Genomic DNA, 9,601 nt, shown 5'->3' on the forward strand with positions numbered 1-9,601 from the left:
AAGATAGTTATCAATATGTACATTCCTAGTACCATTTTCTTAATTGTTTTGGGTTTGTTATTGTAGGTCTTTTTCTTCTCTTGTATTTCCTGCCTAGAGAAGTTCCTTTAGCATTTGTTGTAAAGCTGGTTTGGCGGCGCTGAATTCTCTTAGCTTTTGCTTGTCTGTAAAGGTTTTAATTTCTCCATCAAATCTGAGTGAGATCCTTGCTGGGTAGAGTAATCTTGGTTGTAGGCTTTTCCCTTTCATCATTTTAAATATGTCCTACCACTCCCTTCTGGCTTGCAGAGTTTCTGCTGAAAGATCAGCTGTTAACCTTATGGGGATTCCCTTGTATGTTATTTGTTGTTTTTCCCTTGCTGCTTTTAATATTTTTTCTTTGTATTTAATTTTTCATAGTTTGATTTATATGTGTCTTGGTGTGTTTCTCCTTGGATTTATCCTGTGTGGGACTCTCTGCACTTCCTGGACTTGATTAACTGTTTTCTTTCCCATATTAGGGCAGTTTGCAACTATAATCTCTTCAAATATTTTCTCAGTCTCTTTCTTTTTCTCTTCTTCTCCTGGCCCCCTATAATTCTAATGTTGGTGCATTTAACGTTGTCCCAGTGGTCTCTAAGACTGTCCTCGATTTTTTTCATTCTCTTTTCTTTATTGTGCTCTGCAGTAATTATTTCCACTATTTTACCTTCCAGGTCACTTATCCATTCTTCTGCATCAGTTATTCTGCTACTGATTCCTTCTACAGAATTTTAAATTTCATTTATTGTGTTGTTCATCATTGTTTGTTTGCTCTTTAGTTCTTCTAGGTCCTTGCTAAATGTTTCTTTTATTTTCTCCATCCTATTTCCAAGATTTTGGATCATCTTTATTATCATTACTTTGAATTCTTTTTCAGGTAGACTGCCTATTTCCTCTTCATTTGTTTGTTCTGGTGGGTTTTTACCTTGCTCATTCATCTTCTGTCTTCTCATTTTGCTTAACTTACTGTGTTTGAGGTCTCCTTTTTGCAGCCTGCACATTCATAGTTCCTCTTGTTTTTGGTGTCTGTCCCCAGTGGGTAAGGTTGGTTCAGTGGGTTGTGTAGGCTTTTTGGTGGAGGGGACTGTTGCCTGTGTTCTGGTGAGTGAGGATGGATCTTGTTTTTCTGGTGGGCAGGATCGTGTCCGGTGGTGTGTGTTGGTGTGTCTGCAAACTTATTATGATTTTAGGCAGCCTCTGTGCTAATGGGTGGGGTTGTGTTCCTGTTTTGCTACTTTGGTACACGGTGTCCAGCACTGTACCTTGTTGGTCATTGAGTGGAACTGGGTCTTAACATTAAGATGGAGATCTCTGCAAGAGCTTTTGCCGTTTGATATTATGTGGGGCCAGGAGGTCTCTGGTAGACCAATGTCCTGAACTCCGCTCTCCCACCTCAGAGGCTCAGGCCTGACATGCAGCCAGAGCACCAAGACCCTGTCAGCCACACAGCTGTTGATTGTTCCAGCAAGGTGACAGTATGGACAGATGATGACTGTAGATCACCCCCCTCCACGTAGTGCTTTGACACTATGTAAGCTGGGTCACCTGGAATAGTCTGAGGTGGTCTGCCGCTTTCTTCAGTCTCTCCTTTCCCTCTGAGTACAGGGGCCCATTTGGGAACCAACAATTATGATTACAAACTAAGTAAAATTATACATATATTTGGATGAGAAATCTAGGTATCTAGAAAGGAAGTCTTCATTTCAATCTCATAACATTGTTACTGACCCTTTGGAGTCAGGCCCCAACAAGGGTCCTCCTGACCGATGTCTTGCCAACCAATATAATTAGACCGAGTTTGGTTCAGAAGCAAAGGAAGGTGTTATTCTAGAATCCAAGAACGGAGAATTTCGAGCTTCAGCCTTAGAGTATACCATTCTCCCTGACAGGCCAACAGCAGGGCTGCTTTATAGGATTCTTGTCAGCTGGCAGAATTCTCTCTAGGAGGGTGCAGTTCTAGTGAGGTGGGCACAGCTGTGTTGGTCACACCCCAGATTATAGTGCCGGGCAGACGCAACCCCGCTTTTCGTTGTGCTCAAATAAGATCATAGAGTATCAGATTAACAACATAAATATTAATCATTAAGTTGCTTGTGGGAATAAATCTGTTGAGAATCATCAGAACCATTCCCAGTCATTTCCTTTTGAAGATGAGGACCTGATATTTTTGCAATAGTTTGGTATAGTGTGATGGTTAAGAACACAGCCTTCAGAATCAGATATATTTAGGTTCCAATCCTGGCTTTGCCACTTCTATTAGCTGTGATAGGCAGAATAATGACTCTTCAAAGATATGCATATGCTAATGCCCAGGACCTGGACTGTGTTAGGTTACATGGCAAAGGATTTTTAAGTTGCAGGTGGACTTATGGTTGCTAACTGGCTGTTCTTAAAATGGGGACATTATCCCAGATTATCCAGGTAGGACCAATGTAATCATAAGGGTCCTTATAAGTGGAACCCTTATATGGGTCCTTCCAATTCTAAGATGTAAGTACAAAGTAGAGGAAAAGATGTGACCAGGAAAGCAGAGGTCAGAATGATGAGATTGTTGGTTTTGAAGGTTGAGGAACAGGGCCATGAGCCTGGGTGTGTAGGCAGTCTCAAAAATGTAGAAAAGGTAAGGAAATGGGTTCCTAGAGCTTCCAGAAAGTTCTATTGACTCCATTTTAGCCCTGTGAGACTTCGATTTCTCACCCCCAGAACTGTAAGAAAATAAATTAGTGTTGTTTTAAGCTACTGAATTCATGGTCATTTGTGATAGCAGCCATAAAAACTAATATACTACCTGTATGACCTTGGACAAATTAGCAAACCACTTTGAGCCTTACCTGTATGACACAGTAAGTAACCAACCAGTAAAGGTAGCCTTACTAGTATGATTAATATCACATAGACAAGACTAATAGACTAACAGTAGTTTTAATAGGGTGTAGGACCCTGTCTTTATCATAATTAGGGTCAACCTTGATTTTCCTGTTTACACGGTACTATCAACCCTAAGAACCTCTGGGCAGAGAAATCTCGCTGACTCACTGCAAGCATAACTGAACACCCACTGCACATTGCCACGTTAACTGACTGAGGTTTCTGCCGGAAATATCTGTTGCCTAGTTAAGGGAGTATTCCTTGCTTTGGAAGCCTAGGCAACTGCATATGTGAAAGTTTCTGGTTTCCTGGGATTGCAAATTAAATGTCAGGGAAGATAGAAATGCTGTAAAAGGATTCCAAGAAGCAGTACAATGAATTAGATAAGGGGAGAGATCCTTATTTGGCTCAGAAAGACCTTTCATAGAAGCCATTAATGGATAAGCCTTAGATGATTGCATCTACCTCATCCAAAGTTTCTTATGTATCATAATGAAATTGGAAGTTGTGCTGGATGGAAGCCATGTGCTTCTTCTTTCCTGTGTAAGATCAGGAATCAGAAGAGCCTGATTCTGATTGACAAGTTACTTAACTTCTCATTGAGATTCTATTTCCTCTTCAGTACCATGGCACACATAGAGTAATAAAAAGCACTGTGAAATTTAAACATGATAATGATAGCTGTTGTTTATTGATTGCTTACTATATGCAAGGAATAATTCTAAGTACATTATATTTCACTTGTCTTTACAGAAACACTGCAAGACTTGCTATTTTTACAGATAAGAAAACTGAGGCATAAGGAGATTTCATTTCCCAAGGTCATACAGCTAGTAAGCAGTGAAAGCACTTAACCAAAATGCTCAAATGCCTCCCTAAGATTTGGCAGGTGGCGTGATAATGGCTCAATAAATATGAGCAGTTGTTAATATACAGTTGACCCTTGAACAACATGGGTTTGAACTACATGGGTCCACTTATCTGCAGATTTTTTTCAGTAGTAAATACTAGAGTATTACATGATCTGAGGTTAGTTGAATCTGCAGATGGGAACTGCGGATGTGGAGGAACCATGTATATGGAGGGTTGACTGTAAGTTATACAGCTGGGATTTTCTGTGATGGATGGTTGGTATCCCTAACCCCCACTTTGTTCAAAATTCAACTGTGTATTTATCTCGCGGTGTAGTTGTTAGGATTAAATAGGAAGTCTTTAAAAAAATTTTTTAAATAACATTTAAATAGATTCTATAATTGAAATGCTGTTGTTTCTTCCCCTTTCATGTACTCCTGGCTTGCCTGGTTTTTTGTAACAGCCTCCTAACTCTTTTTCCAGCATGTTCCCTGACCTCACAATGCTGGAGGATGGCATTCCCTGACTGAAAGCAAATATGCAATACAGTTGAATCCTATATAGTACATCAAAAGCCTTTCAACATGATGTGATTAATGTCAATCTTCCAATTCTGTCTGGATCCCCATGTCCACAACTCAAGGCTCTGTCGGAATACTTGCTAGTTTCTAGTTATGTCACATTACTCTTTAGTTGGGCACATTATACGTGTTATGCTCAGATTACCCTTACTTCCTCTTCCTGCCAGATGAGCTCATGCCCACCTTCAAAACTTAGTGCCTGGACTGATGCAGCATGTTTAATGAACATTATATACATGGTGTAAAGTGCCTGGTCTGTAAATACCATCTTTACAAAAAGGAAACATCTCAACTTTTGTTCACTGTTCTTATTTAGTTTCCTGGATCATCAAAATACCCTCACTCCACCACTTGTCCCTTGCTTTATTCATGCAAGCCCCCTTGGCCATTTCCTATATGTATCATCTTTATTCTCCTGCTTGGTATATAATTCAGGATCTCCTAACTCCAGGGTTCAACTTACTTCACAACTCTATCATCGTTCCCCTTATGGACAACCATCCTGGTAACAGCTTTCCAGGCTTTCCCTAGCCTCAGGACCTTCCCTTACCAAATGCTGAAGGTTAGGACCTAGAATCTAAGGTCACCTTCTTTGAAGAAGCCTTTGCTGACCTCTGCAAGTATAGTTGTGTTCTCTTCTCCTAGCTCCTACAGAGCTGATTCACTACTTTATTATGGTATCTCTCTTGTTGGAGTAACTATTATACACTGATTTTTTTTAAATCCAGAGTAGGCTAGACCTCTGGAAAGCAGGTATAATGTTTTAGTTATTCCTGTTTCAGGCCTTGGCACTTAGTCTTGAATGAACCACTTACCCTTCTTTTAACCTCACTTTCCTAAACTGAAAAAAGGGTATAATAATTAATATTCTGAAGATTTATGAGGATTAAGGATAGTGTATAAAAGGGGTCCAGCACAGTGTCTTGACATTTGGTAACAAATATTTCTATTGCAATTCATAGAGAAAATAAACAATTTGCTCGAGTGGAAATGAAGAAAATGAACTGTGTTAGGTTTTGCCTTCTCCAACTCATATAAGAACCACAACTAATTCAACGTTAGCTATGGTATTAACCCTAACTGCCAGGTTAAGGGGTGAGTGTTCAGGGTTATAAATTTGTCTGTTTGCCATTGCATCCAGTGTCTGGTGTATCTGAAAGAATAGATTGTGGGCACCTATTAATTCATCAATGTTTAGCCTTTGCCAGCCCACCTTTGTGGTGGTGGTTATTCTCCTGCTGGCTGATTGGCTTTCCAGGCTGTCCACCAACCCAGCCTATGTTCTTACCTGCACCCCAGTTGATATCTGATCTGGACATTACCAACTTTCTTCCCTGAGGGCCAGATATGATCCATTCTGAGTCTTGGCTAAGGTCTCCCAAAAGCTTGTCTTTGCTCTACCCCTTGAACACCATCAATTGAACTACTGCCTGGGGAGAACACAACCCTGCAGCCTATTTTGGTCCCTCAATCCTGGCTTTCTCTCACTACTCACCTGTTGGCACTTCCGAGGTTCCAGAATTTCTTGCAACTCAGAGTTCACATGAGTTATATGAGGGTATGACACATGTTTTTGCAAGGATAGAAAGACTAATGACACATAGCTAGATTCTGATGTTCTACTCCTTCCTCCCAAGCCAGTTTATTAATTCTAGTGATACATTTATTGGCAAAGATTCTCCCTTCACTTTAATAAGCTTTATTTTTCTGCGCTCAGAGACCATCACTACATCTTGCAAGAAGGGAAGTTGTTTGAGCAAACTCCTTAGATTGCTTTGTTGCTTCAAATGTCTTTTAAAAAGTTTAGAGGAAAATATTTTTCTCTGAGACCTAGATTTTTTTTTTTTTTTTTTTTTTTTTTTTTGCGGTACTCGGGCCTCTCACTGTTGTGTCCTCTCCCGTTGCGGAGCACAGGCTCCGGACGCGCGGGCTCAGTGGCCATGGCTCACGGGCCCACTCACTCTGCGGCATGTGGGATCTTCCCGGACCGGGGCACAAACCCATGTCCCCTGCATCGGCAGGTGGAATCTCAACCACTGCACCACCAGGGAAGCCCCTGAGACCTAGATATTGATACAGGCCATTAATTTGAAAATAACTCATAGCAAGTATTGTTCATTAATACTGTCTTTAAAATCCACCTAGTACCTAAATTCCTAATGTTATAAGAGCTTTTGTGGCACAGAAAAATTTCTAAAAGAGCCTTTATGTAGTGGAAAGGGGTGTAATTTTAAATTAAAAGCAGTGAATGTTCACCCAGGCCCACCTTACCTTTCTTTCTAAAACTTTTCTTTGAATGAAGGAGAGGAATTCATCTTTTGGCATACTTTTCAGTGCATAGATTGCCTCTTTATGCTGTACCTAATAGCAAACCTCAAGTTAGGGACCAGATCTCATCTGTAGAAATTACATTCCTCCTTCATTTGTAAGTCAGTTGAGAATTCAAAGTAAGTTTTTCCTTTGAGCACTGAATTTCCAAAAGACCTTAAAAGGTACCTCCTCGAAAGTTTTCCAGGTGAATTAAATTGTGAACTGGACTATGTGTCTTATCATTGTGTACACTGTTCAGCCTGTGTCCCTCTTGATAAGAACAGAGAGAAACTATGAATCATCAAAAAAAAAAAAAAAAATGCCCGCAGAATTAAGTAGCCAAGTATAAGGATAGGGATGGGTAATAATGTAGATCCTATAATGAATTTATAAGACTATATTAGGGAACTCTTCATCTACCTATTGGTCTTTTCACTCTTATTCTGGGCTTTGGATATTATTGGATGTTCTTTTCCATCTGAAACTCCTTATTTGGATTCTGAATTGATATTATCACTCTTTACTTTTAAACTAGTTTATCTTCCTTGATACCCTTGATTCCCTGTGTCAGGAAAGATTATCTTCAACTCTTCTCTTTCCCATGCTTTATAGTCAGTCAACAAATCCTGCCAGGTTTGCATTTGAAACATTTCTCTAGTTCACGCACACTACTATCACTGCAAGACACAAAGACTCTTCCAATTACATTGCCAGTATTCTAGTTCAGGGGTCAGCAAACAGCTTCCCACAGACTATATCCAGCCTGCCAACTATTTTGGTTAATTTAAATTTTATCGGAGCACATCCATGTTCATTTGTTTATGTATTATCTGAGATTGCTTTGGTGCTACAATGGTAGAAGTGAGTAGTTTCAAAGCCTAAAATATTTACTATCTGGCCCTTTTCAGAAAATGTTTGCTGATCTCCCTTCTAGTTCATGCTCTATTCATCTCTCACCTGGGTAATTGTGAACAGCCTTCTACTTGGTTTCCTTGCTGTTAGTCACTCTAACACCGGTCCATCCACCATATTGATACCAAAATCCCTTTCTATCTCAAATCCTAGCAAATTCCTTCTAATCCTTCAAGGCTCAGTTTATTTATAACCAACCATTCTTTTACAAGTTTAGGCACTGCAGAAACACTAGTGAGCAAGATAAACCAGATTCTTGCCCTCACAGCTTTTGTCCTTTATTCTAGAAGAACAGATAGTCAAGGTGTGAACTGTGCTGTAACAGGTATGCTAATCTAGACAAATTGACTAGATTTGAATACTTGTTTCATTCCATATCAACTGTGTGACCATGAGAAATTTACTGACATTTAGCCTCAGTTTTCATATCTCTACTCTGATTTTGGTGATCAAATGAGATAATTCATTTTGGGCATGTGGCCTTGTATCTGGCACATATTCAATACTTTTAAATAACAATTATGGCAAAAGTATGGCTCTTGGGAAATATTAAGTAGAAATGTTTAAGCTAGTCTTGAATGTCAGGGATTGGCTGTTATAACTAATGTTTATAACACAGGAGATGAGCTGTACCCAGGCTGGACAGTGCCCTGAACACTGCCACACCAACAGAAATCAAGCTACAACTGGCACGGGCAAGCAATTTGGCCCCCCACCCTCCCTGCATAGTGGCCAAGCCACAACTGGGCCAGATGAGTGCCCTGAGCCCTGCTATCCCTATGTAGCAGCCACAGCCCTATCACAGCTGGTGGGTGCATGCAACCCACATGAGGGACACCCATAGAGTGCCTGGCTCTGGTGGCCAGGAGAGATTGTGATTCTAGGCCACACTGAACAGCTCCTAAAGAAGACCACTCCTTCAGGACTGAGGTAGGTAGCCAAGACATACAAACAAACACATAAAGATAGGCAAAATGAGAGAGAGGAATATGTTCCAAACCAAAGAACAAGGCAAACCCCCAGAAAACTACCTTAATGAAATGGATATAAGCAATTTACCTGATAAAAAGTTCAAAGTAATGGTGATAAATATGCTTACCAATCTCAGGAGAAGAATGGATGAACACAGTGAGAACTTCAACAAAGAGGCAGCACCAAACAGAAGTTATCAGTGAACTAAAAAATACATTAGAGGGTTTCAACAGCACAATGGATGAAATAGAAGCATGAATCAGCAAACTGGAAGACAAAGCAGTGGAAAACACCCAGACAGAGCAGAAAAATGAAAAAAAAAAATTAAAAGAAGTCAGGGCACCTAAAAAGCCCACCTCTGGGACAATATCGAGTGGAATAATATTCTCAATATAGGGATCCCAAAAGTAGAAAAGAGAGAGAAAGGGTCAGAAAAATTATTTGAATAAATAATGGCTAAAAACTTCCTTCATCTGGAGAAGGAAACCACCATCCAGACCCAGGAATCCCAGAGAGTTCCAAATAAGATGAACCTAAAGAGAACCACACTGAGACACACTATAATTAAAATGATAAAAGTTAAGGGTAAAGAGAGAATCTTAAAAGTAGCAAGAGTAAAGCAACTTATTACATACAAGGGAAACCTCATAAAGCTATGAGCAGATTCTTCAACAGAAACCTTATGGGCTAGAAGAGAGTGGCATGACGTATTCAAAGTTTTGAAAGGAAAAAACTGACAACCAAGAATTCTCTACCCTGAAAGGTTATTCAGATTTCAAGGAAAGACCAAGAGTTTTTCAGATAAGCAAAAGTTAAAGGAGCCCATCATCACCAAACCAACCTTAAAAGAAATGTTAAAGGGCCTTCTCTAAATCAAAAAAAAAAGGGCACTAGTTAATAATACGAAAACATATGAAAGTAAGAATTCACTAGAAAAGGTTAAAAATAATAAAGGTAAGGGGCTTCCCTGGTGGAGCAGTGGTTGAGAGTCCACCTGCCAATGCAGGGAACACGGGTTCGTGCCCCAGTCCAGGAAGATCCCACATGCTGTGGAGCATCTGGGCCCCTGAGCCATGGCTACGAGC

Source organism: Neophocaena asiaeorientalis, unplaced genomic scaffold, assembly GCF_003031525.2.
Source record: "Neophocaena asiaeorientalis asiaeorientalis breed wild unplaced genomic scaffold, Neophocaena_asiaeorientalis_V1.1 scaffold15, whole genome shotgun sequence".
In the NCBI taxonomy this organism is placed as follows: Eukaryota; Metazoa; Chordata; class Mammalia; order Artiodactyla; family Phocoenidae; genus Neophocaena; species Neophocaena asiaeorientalis.